The following is a 12157-nucleotide window of genomic DNA, read 5'->3' as shown; positions in this document are numbered from 1 at the left end:
GACCGTTTCCTCGACTCTTGGGCCAAGTTCATTAATTAACTTGATTGGAACTTCGTCTATCTCTTCGGGTATGCATTTTCGAATATTTTCTCCCTCCTTTCTCCAGTTAATACTGGTCAGTTCTAAGCAGTTTTCTATCGTGATATCCTGCGTTGCTCCCTCATTTGGGCTATTACCCTATCGTCGTTCATAAATGACACAGCGCTCACTGATGCAATGTGCTTCACAGTATCGTCTCCCTCTAAACACTTTCCTTCGTATTCTTGAATCTGTTGCTGCTTTCTCCAATGGTTTTATCATCGTTTCCTCGCTTCTTGGGTCAAGTTCATTTATTAACTTGATTGGAACTTCGTATATCACTGCGGATGTGCATTTCGGAATGTTTGCTTCCGCCTTTTTCCAGTTAATACTGGTCAGCTTTAAGCTGTTTTCTATTGTGATGTCCTGCGTTGCTCCCTCATTTGGGCTATTACCCCATCGTCGTGCCTAAATAACTCAGCTATTACTGATGCAATCTGCTTCACAGCATCGCCTCCCTCTAATCATTTTCCTTCGTATTCTTGAATCTTGTCTGCTTTCTCCAATGCTTTTATGAGCGTTTCCTCGCTTCTTGGGCCAAGTTCATTAATTAACTTGGTTGGAAATTCGTCTATCACTGCGGTTGTGCATTTCGGAATGATTTCTCCCGCCTTTTTCCATTTAATGCTGGTCAGTTTTAAGCTGTTTTCTATTGTGATGTCCTGCGTTGCTAGCTCATTTGGGCTATTACCCTACCGTCGTGCCTAAATGACTCAGCTATTACTGATGCAATGTGCTTCACAGCATCGTCTCCTTCTAAACAATTTCCTTCGTATTCTTGAATCTGTTGCTGCTTTCTCCAATGCTTTTATGAGCGTTTCATATATTCATAATTAAGTTCATTATATAACTTGATTGGAACTTCGTCTATCTCTTCGGGTATGCATTTTCGAATATTTGCTCCCTCCTTTCTCCAGGTAATACTGGTCAGTTCTAAGCAGTTTTTATCGTGATATCCTGCGTTGCTCCCTCATTTGGGCTATTACCCTATCGTCGTGCCTAAATGACACAGCGCTCACTGATGCAATGTGCTTCACAGTATCGTCTCCCTCTAAACACTTTCCTTCGTATTCTTGAATCTGTTGCTGCTTTCTCCAATGCTTTTATGACCGTTTCCTCGACTCTTGGGCCAAGTTCATTAATTAACTTGATTGGAACTTCGTCTATCCCTTCGGGTATGCATATTGAATATTTGCTCCCGCGTTTCTCCAGTTAATACTGGTCAGTTCTAAGCAGTTTTCTATCGTGATATCCTGCGTTGCTCCCTCATTTGGGCTATTACCCTATCGCCGTGCCTAAATGACTCAGCGCTCACTGATGCTATGTGCTTCACAGTATCGTCTCCCTCTAAACATTGTCCCTCGTATTCTTTAATCTGTTGCTGCTTTCTCCAATGCTTTTATTAGCGTCTCCTCTCTTCTTGGGCCAAGTTCATTAATTAACTTGATTGGAACTTCGTCTATCTCTTCGGGTATGCATTTTCGAATATTTGCTCCCTCCTTTCTCCAGTTAATACTGGTCAGTTCTAAGCAGTTTTCTATCGTGATATCCTGCGTTGCTCCCACATTTGGGCTATTACCCTATCGTCGTTCCTAAATGACACAGCGCTCACTGATGCAATGTGCTTCACAGTATCGTCTCCCTCTAAACACTTTCCTTCGTATTCTTGAATCTGTTGCTGCTTTCTCCAATGGTTTTATCAGCGTTTCCTCGCTTCTTGGGCCAAGTTCATTTATTAACTTGATTGGAACTTCGTATATCACTGCGGATGTGCATTTCGGAATGTTTGCTTCCGCCTTTTTCCAGTTAATACTGGTCAGGTTTAAGCAGTTTTTATCGTGATATCCTGCGTTGCTCCCTCATTTGGGCTATTACCCTATCGTCGTGCCTAAATGACACAGCGCTCACTGATGCAATGTGCTTCACAGTATCGTCTCCCTCTAAACACTTTCGTTCGTATTCTTGAATCTGTTGCTGCTTTCTCCAATGGTTTTATCAGCGTTTCCTCGCTTCTTGGGCCAAGTTCATTATTAACTTGATTGGAACTTCGTATATCACTGCGGATGTGCATTTCGGAATGTTTGCTTCCGCCTTTTTCCAGTTAATACTGGTCAGCTTTAAGCTGTTTTCTATTGTGATGTCCTGCGTTGGTCCCTCATTTGGGCTATTACCCCATCGTCGTGCCTAAATAACTCAGCTATTACTGATGCAATCTGCTTCACAGCATCGCCTCCCTCTAATCATTTTCCTTCGTATTCTTGAATCTGTTGCTGCTTTCTCCAATGCTTTTATGAGCGTTTCCTCGCCTCTTGGGCCAAGTTCATTAATTAACTTGATTGGAACTTCGTCTACCTCTTCGGGTATGCATATTGAATATTTGCTCCCACCTTTCTCCAGTTAATACTGGTCAGTTCTAAGCAGTTTTCTATTGTGATATCCTGCGTTGCTCCCTCATTTGGGCTATTACCCTATCGTAGTGCCTAAACGACTCAGCTATTACTGATGCAATGTGCTTCACAGTATCGCCTCCCTCTAAACATTTTCCTTCGTATTCTTGAATCTGTTGCTGCTTTCTCGAATGCTTTTATCAGCGTTTACTCGCTTCTCGGGCCAAGTTCATTAATTAACTTGATTGGAACTTCGTCTATCACTGCGGATGTGCATTTCGGAATGTTTGCTTCCGCCTTTTTCCAGTTAATACTGGTCAGTTTTAAGCTGTTTTCTATTGTGATGTCCTGCGTTGCTCCCTCATTTGGGCTATTACCCAATCGTCGTGCCTAAATGACTCAGCGCTTACTGATGCAATATGCTTCACAGTATCGTCCCCCTCTAAACATTTTCCTTCGAATTCTTGAATCTGTTGCTGCTTTCTCCAATGCATTTATCAGCGTTTCCTCGTTTCTTGGGCCAAGTTGATTAATTAACTTGATTGGAACTTCGTCTATCACTGCGGATGTGCATTTCGGAATGCTTGCTTCCGCCTTTTTCCAGTTAATACTGGTCAGTTTTAAGCTGTTTTCTATTCTTATGTCCTGCCTTGCTCCCTCATTTGGGCTATCACCCTATCGTCGTGCCTAAATGACTCAGCTATTACTGATGCAATCTGCTTCACAGCATCGTCTCCCTCTAATCATTTACCTTCGTATTCTTGAATCTGTTGCTGCTTTCTCCAATGCTTTTATGACCGTTTCCTCGACTCTTGGGCCAAGTTCATTAATTAACTTGATTGGAACTTCGTCTATCTCTTCGGGTATGCATTTTCGAATATTTTCTCCCTCCTTTCTCCAGTTAATACTGGTCAGTTCTAAGCAGTTTTCTATCGTGATATCCTGCGTTGCTCCCTCATTTGGGCTATTACCCTATCGTCGTTCATAAATGACACAGCGCTCACTGATGCAATGTGCTTCACAGTATCGTCTCCCTCTAAACACTTTCCTTCGTATTCTTGAATCTGTTGCTGCTTTCTCCAATGGTTTTATCATCGTTTCCTCGCTTCTTGGGTCAAGTTCATTTATTAACTTGATTGGAACTTCGTATATCACTGCGGATGTGCATTTCGGAATGTTTGCTTCCGCCTTTTTCCAGTTAATACTGGTCAGCTTTAAGCTGTTTTCTATTGTGATGTCCTGCGTTGCTCCCTCATTTGGGCTATTACCCCATCGTCGTGCCTAAATAACTCAGCTATTACTGATGCAATCTGCTTCACAGCATCGCCTCCCTCTAATCATTTTCCTTCGTATTCTTGAATCTTGTCTGCTTTCTCCAATGCTTTTATGAGCGTTTCCTCGCTTCTTGGGCCAAGTTCATTAATTAACTTGGTTGGAAATTCGTCTATCACTGCGGTTGTGCATTTCGGAATGATTTCTCCCGCCTTTTTCCATTTAATGCTGGTCAGTTTTAAGCTGTTTTCTATTGTGATGTCCTGCGTTGCTAGCTCATTTGGGCTATTACCCTACCGTCGTGCCTAAATGACTCAGCTATTACTGATGCAATGTGCTTCACAGCATCGTCTCCTTCTAAACAATTTCCTTCGTATTCTTGAATCTGTTGCTGCTTTCTCCAATGCTTTTATGAGCGTTTCATATATTCATAATTAAGTTCATTATATAACTTGATTGGAACTTCGTCTATCTCTTCGGGTATGCATTTTCGAATATTTGCTCCCTCCTTTCTCCAGGTAATACTGGTCAGTTCTAAGCAGTTTTTATCGTGATATCCTGCGTTGCTCCCTCATTTGGGCTATTACCCTATCGTCGTGCCTAAATGACACAGCGCTCACTGATGCAATGTGCTTCACAGTATCGTCTCCCTCTAAACACTTTCCTTCGTATTCTTGAATCTGTTGCTGCTTTCTCCAATGCTTTTATGACCGTTTCCTCGACTCTTGGGCCAAGTTCATTAATTAACTTGATTGGAACTTCGTCTATCCCTTCGGGTATGCATATTGAATATTTGCTCCCGCGTTTCTCCAGTTAATACTGGTCAGTTCTAAGCAGTTTTCTATCGTGATATCCTGCGTTGCTCCCTCATTTGGGCTATTACCCTATCGCCGTGCCTAAATGACTCAGCGCTCACTGATGCTATGTGCTTCACAGTATCGTCTCCCTCTAAACATTGTCCCTCGTATTCTTTAATCTGTTGCTGCTTTCTCCAATGCTTTTATTAGCGTCTCCTCTCTTCTTGGGCCAAGTTCATTAATTAACTTGATTGGAACTTCGTCTATCTCTTCGGGTATGCATTTTCGAATATTTGCTCCCTCCTTTCTCCAGTTAATACTGGTCAGTTCTAAGCAGTTTTCTATCGTGATATCCTGCGTTGCTCCCACATTTGGGCTATTACCCTATCGTCGTTCCTAAATGACACAGCGCTCACTGATGCAATGTGCTTCACAGTATCGTCTCCCTCTAAACACTTTCCTTCGTATTCTTGAATCTGTTGCTGCTTTCTCCAATGGTTTTATCAGCGTTTCCTCGCTTCTTGGGCCAAGTTCATTTATTAACTTGATTGGAACTTCGTATATCACTGCGGTTGTGCATTTCGGAATGTTTGCTTCCGCCTTTTTCCAGTTAATACTGGTCAGGTTTAAGCTGTTTTCTATTGTGATGCCCTGCGTTGCTCCCTCATTTTGGCTATTGCCCCATCGTCGTGCCTAAATAACTCAGCTATTACTGATGCAATCTGCTTCACAGCATCGCCTCCCTCTAATCATTTTCCTTCGTATTCTTGAATCTTGTCTGCTTTCTCCAATGCTTTTATGAGCGTTTCCTCGCTTCTTGGGCCAAGTTCATTAATTAACTTGGTTGGAAATTCGTCTATCACTGCGGTTGTGCATTTCGGAATGATTTCTCCCGCCTTTTTCCATTTATTGCTGGTCAGTTTTAAGCTGTTTTCTATTGTGATGTCCTGCGTTGCTAGCTCATTTGGGCTATTACCCTACCGTCGTGCCTAAATGACTCAGCTATTACTGATGCAATGTGCTTCACAGCATCGTCTCCCTCTAAACAATTTCCTTCGTATTCTTCAATCTGTTGCTGCTTTCTCCAATGCTTTTATGAGCGTTTCCTCGCCTCTTGGGCCAAGTTCATTAATTAACTTGATTGGAACTTCGTCTATCCCTTCGGGTATGCATTTTCGAATATTTGCTCCCGCCTTACTCCAGTTAATATTGGTCAGTTCTATCCAGTTTTCTATTGTGATATCCTGCGTTGCTCCCTCATTTGGGCTATTACCCTATCATCGTGCCTAAATGACTCACCTATTACTGATGCAATGTGCTTCACAGCATCGTCTCCCTCTAAACATTTTCCCTCGTAATCTTCAATCTGTTGCTGCTTTCTCCAATGCTTTTATGAGCGTTTCCTCGCCTCTTGGGCCAAGTTGATTAATTAACTTGATTGAAACTTCGTCTATCACTGCGGATGTGCATTTCGTAAAGTTTGCTTCCGCATTTTTCCAGTTAATACTGGTCAGTTTTAAGCTGTTTTCTATTGTGATGTCCTGCCTTGCTCCCTCATTTGGGCTATTACCCTATCGTCGTGCCTAAATGACTCAGCTATTACTGATGCAATGTGCTTCACACCATCGTCTCCCTCTAAACATTTTCCCTCGTAATCTTCAATCTGTTGCTGCTTTTTCCAATGCCTTTCTGCGTTTCTTCGCCTCTTGTGCCAAGTTCATTAATTAACTTGATTGGAACTTCGTCTATCCCTTCGGGTATGCATTTTCGAATATTTGCTCCCGCCTTTTTCCAGTTAATACTGGTCAGTTCTAAGCAGTTTTCTATTGTGATATCCTGCTTTGCTCCCTCATTTGGGCTATTACCCTATCGTCGTGCCTAAATGACTCAGCGCTTACTGATGCAATGTGCTTCACAGTATAGTCCCCCTCTAAACATTTTCCTTGGTATTCTTGAATCTGTTGCTGCTTTCTCCAATGCATTTATCAGCGTTTCCTCGCTTCTTGGGCCAAGTTCATTAATTAACTTGATTGGAACTTCGTCTATCACTGCGGATGTGCATTTCGGAATGCTTGCTTCCGCCTTTTTCCAGTTAATACTGGTCAGTTTTAAGCTGTTTTCTATTCTTATGTCCTGCCTTGCTCCCTCATTTGGGATATTACCCTATCGTCGTGCCTAAATGAGTCAGCTATTACTGATGCAATCTGCTTCACAGCATCGTCTCCCTCTAATCATTTTCCTTCGTATTCTTGAATCTGTTGCTGCTTTCTCCAATGCTTTTATGACCGTTTCCTCGACTCTTGGGCCAAGTTCATTAATTAACTTGATTGGAACTTCGTCTATCCCTTCGGGTATGCATATTGAATATTTGCTCCCGCCTTTCTCCAGTTAATACTGGTCAGTTCTAAGCAGTTTTCTATCGTGATATCCTGCGTTGCTCCCTCATTTGGGCTATTACCCTATCGTCGTGCCTAAATGACTCAGCGCTCACTGATGCTATGTGCTTCACAGTATCGTCTCCCTCTAAACATTTTCCTTCATATTCTTGAATCTGTTGCTGCTTTCTCCAATGCTTTTATCAGCGTTTCCTCGCTTCTTGGGCCAAGTTCATTAATTACCTTGATTGGAACTTCGACTATCACTGCGGATGTGCATTTTGGAATGTTTGCTTCCGCCTTTTTCCAGTTAATACTGGTCAGTTTTAAGCTGTTTTCTATTCTGATGTCCTGCCTTGCTCCCTTATTGGGCTATTACGCTATCGTCGTGCTTAAATGACTCAGCTATTACTGACGCAATCTGCTTCACAGCATCGTTTTCCTCTAATCATTTTCCTTCGTATTCTTGAATCTGCTGCTGCTTTCTCCAATGCTTTTATGATCGTTTCCTCGCTTCTTGGGCCAACTTCATTAATTACCTTGATTGGAACTTCGTCTATCACTGCGGATGTGCATTTCGGAATGTTTGCTTCCGCCTTTCTCCAGTTAATACTGGTCAGTTCTAAGCAGTTTTCTATTGTGATATCCTGCTTTGCTCCCTCATTTGGGCTATTACCCTATCGTAGTGCCTAAATGACTCAGCTATTACTGATGCAATGTGCTTCACAGCATCGTCTCCCTCTAAACATTGTCCCTCGTATTCTTTAATCTGTTGCTGCTTTCTCCAATGCTTTTATTAGCGTCTCCTCTCTTCTTGGGCCAAGTTCATTAATTAACTTGATTGGAACTTCGTCTATCTCTTCGGGTATGCATTTTCGAATATTTGCTCCCTCCTTTCTCCAGTTAATACTGGTCAGTTCTAACGAGTTTTATATTGTGATATCCTGCGTTTCTCCCTCATTTGGGCTATTACCCTATCGTCGTGCCTAAATCACTCAGCTATTACTGATGCAATGTGTTTAACAGCATTCTCTCCCTCTAAACAACTTCCTTCGTATTCTTGAATCTTGTCTGCTTTCTCCAATGCTTTTATGAGCGTTTCCTCGCTTCTTGGGCCAAGTTCATTAATTAACTTGGTTGGAAATTCGTCTATCACTGCGGTTGTGCATTTCGGAATGATTTCTCCCGCCTTTTTCCATTTAATGCTGGTCCGTTTTAAGCTGTTTTCTATTGTGATGTCCTGCGTTGCTAGCTCATTTGGGCTATTACCCTACCGTCGTGCCTAAATGACTCAGCTATTACTGATGCAATGTGCTTCACAGCATCGTCTCCCTCTAAACAATTTCCTTCGTATTCTTGAATCTGTTGCTGCTTTCTCCAATGCTTTTATGAGCGTTTCCTCGCCTCTTGGGCCAAGTTCATTAATTAACTTGATTGGAACTTCGTCTATCCCTTCGGGTATGCATTTTCGAATATTTGCTCCCGCCTTACTCCAGTTAATATTGGTCAGTTCTATCCAGTTTTCTATTGTGATATCCTGCGTTGCTCCCTCATATGGGCTATTACCCTATCATCGTGCCTAAATGACTCAGCTATTACTGATGCAATGTGCTTCACAGCATCGTCTCCCTCTAAACATTTTCCCTCGTAATCTTCAATCTGTTGCTGCTTTCTCCAATGCTTTTATGAGCGTTTCCTCGCCTCTTGGGCCAAGTTCATTAATTAACTTGATTGAAACTTCGTCTATCACTGCGGATGTGCATTTCGTAAAGTTTGCTTCCGCATTTTTCCAGTTAATACTGGTCAGTTTTAAGCTGTTTTCTATTGTGATGTCCTGCCTTGCTCCCTCATTTGGGCTATTACCCTATCGTCGTGCCTAAATGACTCAGCTATTACTGATGCAATGTGCTTCACACCATCGTCTCCCTCTAAACATTTTCCCTCGTAATCTTCAATCTGTTGCTGCTTTTTCCAATGCTTTTCAGCGTTTCTTCGCCTCTTGTGCCAAGTTCATTAATTAACTTGATTGGAACTTCGTCTATCCCTTCGGGTATGCATTTACGAATATTTGCTCCCGCCTTTTTCCAGTTAATACTGGTCAGTTCTAAGCAGTTTTCTATTGTGATATCCTATGTTGCTCCCTCATTTGGGCTATTACCCTATCGTAGTGCCTAAACGACTCAGCTATTACTGATGGAATGTGCTTCACAGTATCGCCTCCCTCTAAACCTTTTCCTTCGTATTCTTGAATCTGTTGCTGCTTTTTCCAATGCTTTTATCAGCGTTTACTCGCTTTTTGGGCCAAGTTCATTAATTAACTTGATTGGAACTTCGTCCATCACTGCGGATGTGCATTTCGGAATGCTTGCTTCCGCCTTTTTCCAGTTATTACTGGTCAGTTTTAAGCTGTTTTCTATTCTTATGTCCTGCCTTGCTCCCTCATTTGGGCTATTACCCTATCGTCGTGCCTAAATGACTCAGCTATTACTGATGCAATCTGCTTCACAGCATCGTCTCCCTCTAATCATTTTTCTTCGTATTCTTGAATCTGTTGCTGCTTTCTCCAATGCTTTTATGACCGTTTCCTCGACTCTTGGGCCAAGTTCATTAATTAACTTGATTGGAACTTCGTCTATCCCTTCGGGTATGCATATTGAATATTTGCTCCCGCCTTTCTCCAGTTAATACTGGTCAGTTCTAAGCAGTTTTCTATCGTGATATCCTGCGTTGCTCCCTCATTTGGGCTATTACCCTATCGTCGTGCCTAAATGACTCAGCGCTCACTGATGCTATGTGCTTCACAGTATCGTCTCCCTCTAAACATTTTCCTTCGTATTCTTGAATCTGTTGCTGCTTTCTCCAATGCTTTTATCAGCGTTTCCTCGCTTCTTGGGCCAAGTTCATTAATTAACTTGATTGGAACTTCGACTATCACTGCGGATGTGCATTTCGGAATGTTTGCTTCCGCCTTTTTCCAGTTAATACTGGTCAGTTTTAAGCTGTTTTCTATTCTGATTTCCTGCCTTGCTCCCTTATGGGGCTATTACCCTATCGTCGTGCCTAAATGACTCAGCTATTACTGACGCAATCTGCTTCACAGCATCGTTTTCCTCTAATCATTTTCCTTCGTATTCTTGAATCTGCTTCTGCTTTCTCCAATGCTTTTATGAGCGTTTCCTCGCTTCTTGGGCCAACTTCATTATTAACTTGATTGGAACTTCGTCTATCACTGCGGATGTGCATTTCGGAATGTTTGCTTCCGCCTTTCTCCAGTTATTACTGGTCAGTTCTAAGCAGTTTTCTATTGTGATTTCCTGCGTTGCTCCCTCATTTGGGCCATTACCCTATCGTAGTGCCTAAATGACTCAGCTATTACTGATGCAATGTGCTTCACAGCATCGTCTCCCTCTAAACATTGTCCCTCATATTCTTTATTCTGTTGCTGCTTTCTCCAATGCTTTTATTAGCGTCTCCTCTCTTCTTGGGCCAAGTTCATTTATTAACTTGATGGGAACTTCGTCTATCTCTTCGGGTATGCATTTTCGAATATTTGCTCCCTCCTTTCTCTAGTTAATACTGGTCAGTTCTAAGCAGTTTTCTATCGTGATATCCTGCGTTGCTCCCTCATTTGGGCTATTACCCTATCGTCGTGCCTAAATGACACAGCGCTCACTGATGCAATGTGCTTCACAGTATCGTCTCCCTCTAAACACTTTCCTTCGTATTCTTGAATCTGTTGTTGCTTTCTCCAATGGTTTTATCAGCGTTTTCTCGCTTCTTGGGCCAAGTTCATTAATTAACTTGATTGGAACTTCGTATATCACTGCGGATGTGCATATTGAATATTTGCTCCCACCTTTCTCCAGTTAATACTGGTCAGTTCTAAGCAGTTTTCTATTGTGATATCCTGCGTTGCTCCCTCATTTGGGCTATTAGCCTATCGTAGTGCCTAAACGACTCAGCTATTACTGATGCAATGTGCTTCACAGTATCGCCTCCCTCTAAACATTTTCCTTCGTATTCTTGAATCTGTTGCTGCTTTCTCCAATGCTTTTATCAGCGTTTACTCGCTTCTCGGGCCAAGTTCATTAATTAACTTGATTGGAACTTCGTCTATCACTGCGGATGTGCATTTCGGAATGTTTGCTTCCGCCTTTTTCCAGTTAATACTGGTCAGTGTTAAGCTGTTTTCTATTGTGATGTCCTGCGTTGCTCCCTCATTTGGGCTATTACCCAATCGTCGTGCCTAAATGACTCTGCGCTTACTGATGCAATATGCTTCACAGTATCGTCCCCCTCTAAACATTTTCCTTCGTATTCTTGAATCTGTTGCTGCTTTCTCCAATGCTTTTATGAGCGTTTCCTCGCCTCTTGGGCCAAGTTCATTAATTAACTTGATTGGAACTTCGTCTACCTCTTCGGGTATGCATATTGAATATTTGCTCCCACCTTTCTCCAGTTAATACTGGTCAGTTCTAAGCAGTTTTCAATTGTGATATCCTGCGTTGCTCCCTCATTTGGGCTATTACCCTATCGTAGTGCCTAAACGACTCAGCTATTACTGATGCAATGTGCTTCACAGTATCGCCTCCCTCTAAACATTTTCCTTCGTATTCTTGAATCTGTTGCTGCTTTCTGCAATGCTTTTATGACCGTTTCCTCGACTCTTGGGCCAAGCTCTATAATTAACTTGATTGGAACTTCGTCTATCCCTTCGGGTATGCATATTGAATATTTGCTCCCTCCTTTCTCCAGTTAATACTGGTCAGTTCTAAGCAGTTTTTTATCGTGATATCCTGCGTTGCTCCCTCATTTGGGCTATTACCCTATCGTCGTGCCTAAATGACTCAGCGCTCACTGATGCTATGTGCTTCACAGTATCGTCTCCCTCTAAACATTTTCCTTCGTATTCTTGAATCTGTTGCTGCTTTCTCCAATGCTTTTATCAGCGTTTCCTCGCTTCTTGGGCCAAGTTCATTAATTACCTTGATTGGAACTTCGACTATCACTGCGGATGTGCATTTCGGAATGTTTGCTTCCGCCCTTTTTCCAGTTAATACTGGTCAGTTTTAAGCTGTTTTATATTCTGATGTCCTGCCTTGCTCCCTTATTGGGCTATTACCCTATCGTCGTGCTTAAATGACTCAGCTATTACTGACGCAATCTGCTTCACAGCATCGTTTTCCTCTAATCATTTTCCTTGGTATTCTTGAATCTGCTGCTGCTTTCTCCAATGCTTTTATGAGCG

Source organism: Amblyomma americanum, chromosome 7 (genome assembly GCF_052857255.1).
Source record: "Amblyomma americanum isolate KBUSLIRL-KWMA chromosome 7, ASM5285725v1, whole genome shotgun sequence".
Taxonomy (NCBI): Eukaryota; Metazoa; Arthropoda; class Arachnida; order Ixodida; family Ixodidae; genus Amblyomma; species Amblyomma americanum.
The sequence above is the reverse complement of the archived record's forward strand: the minus strand, read 5'-3'. Positions refer to the sequence as shown.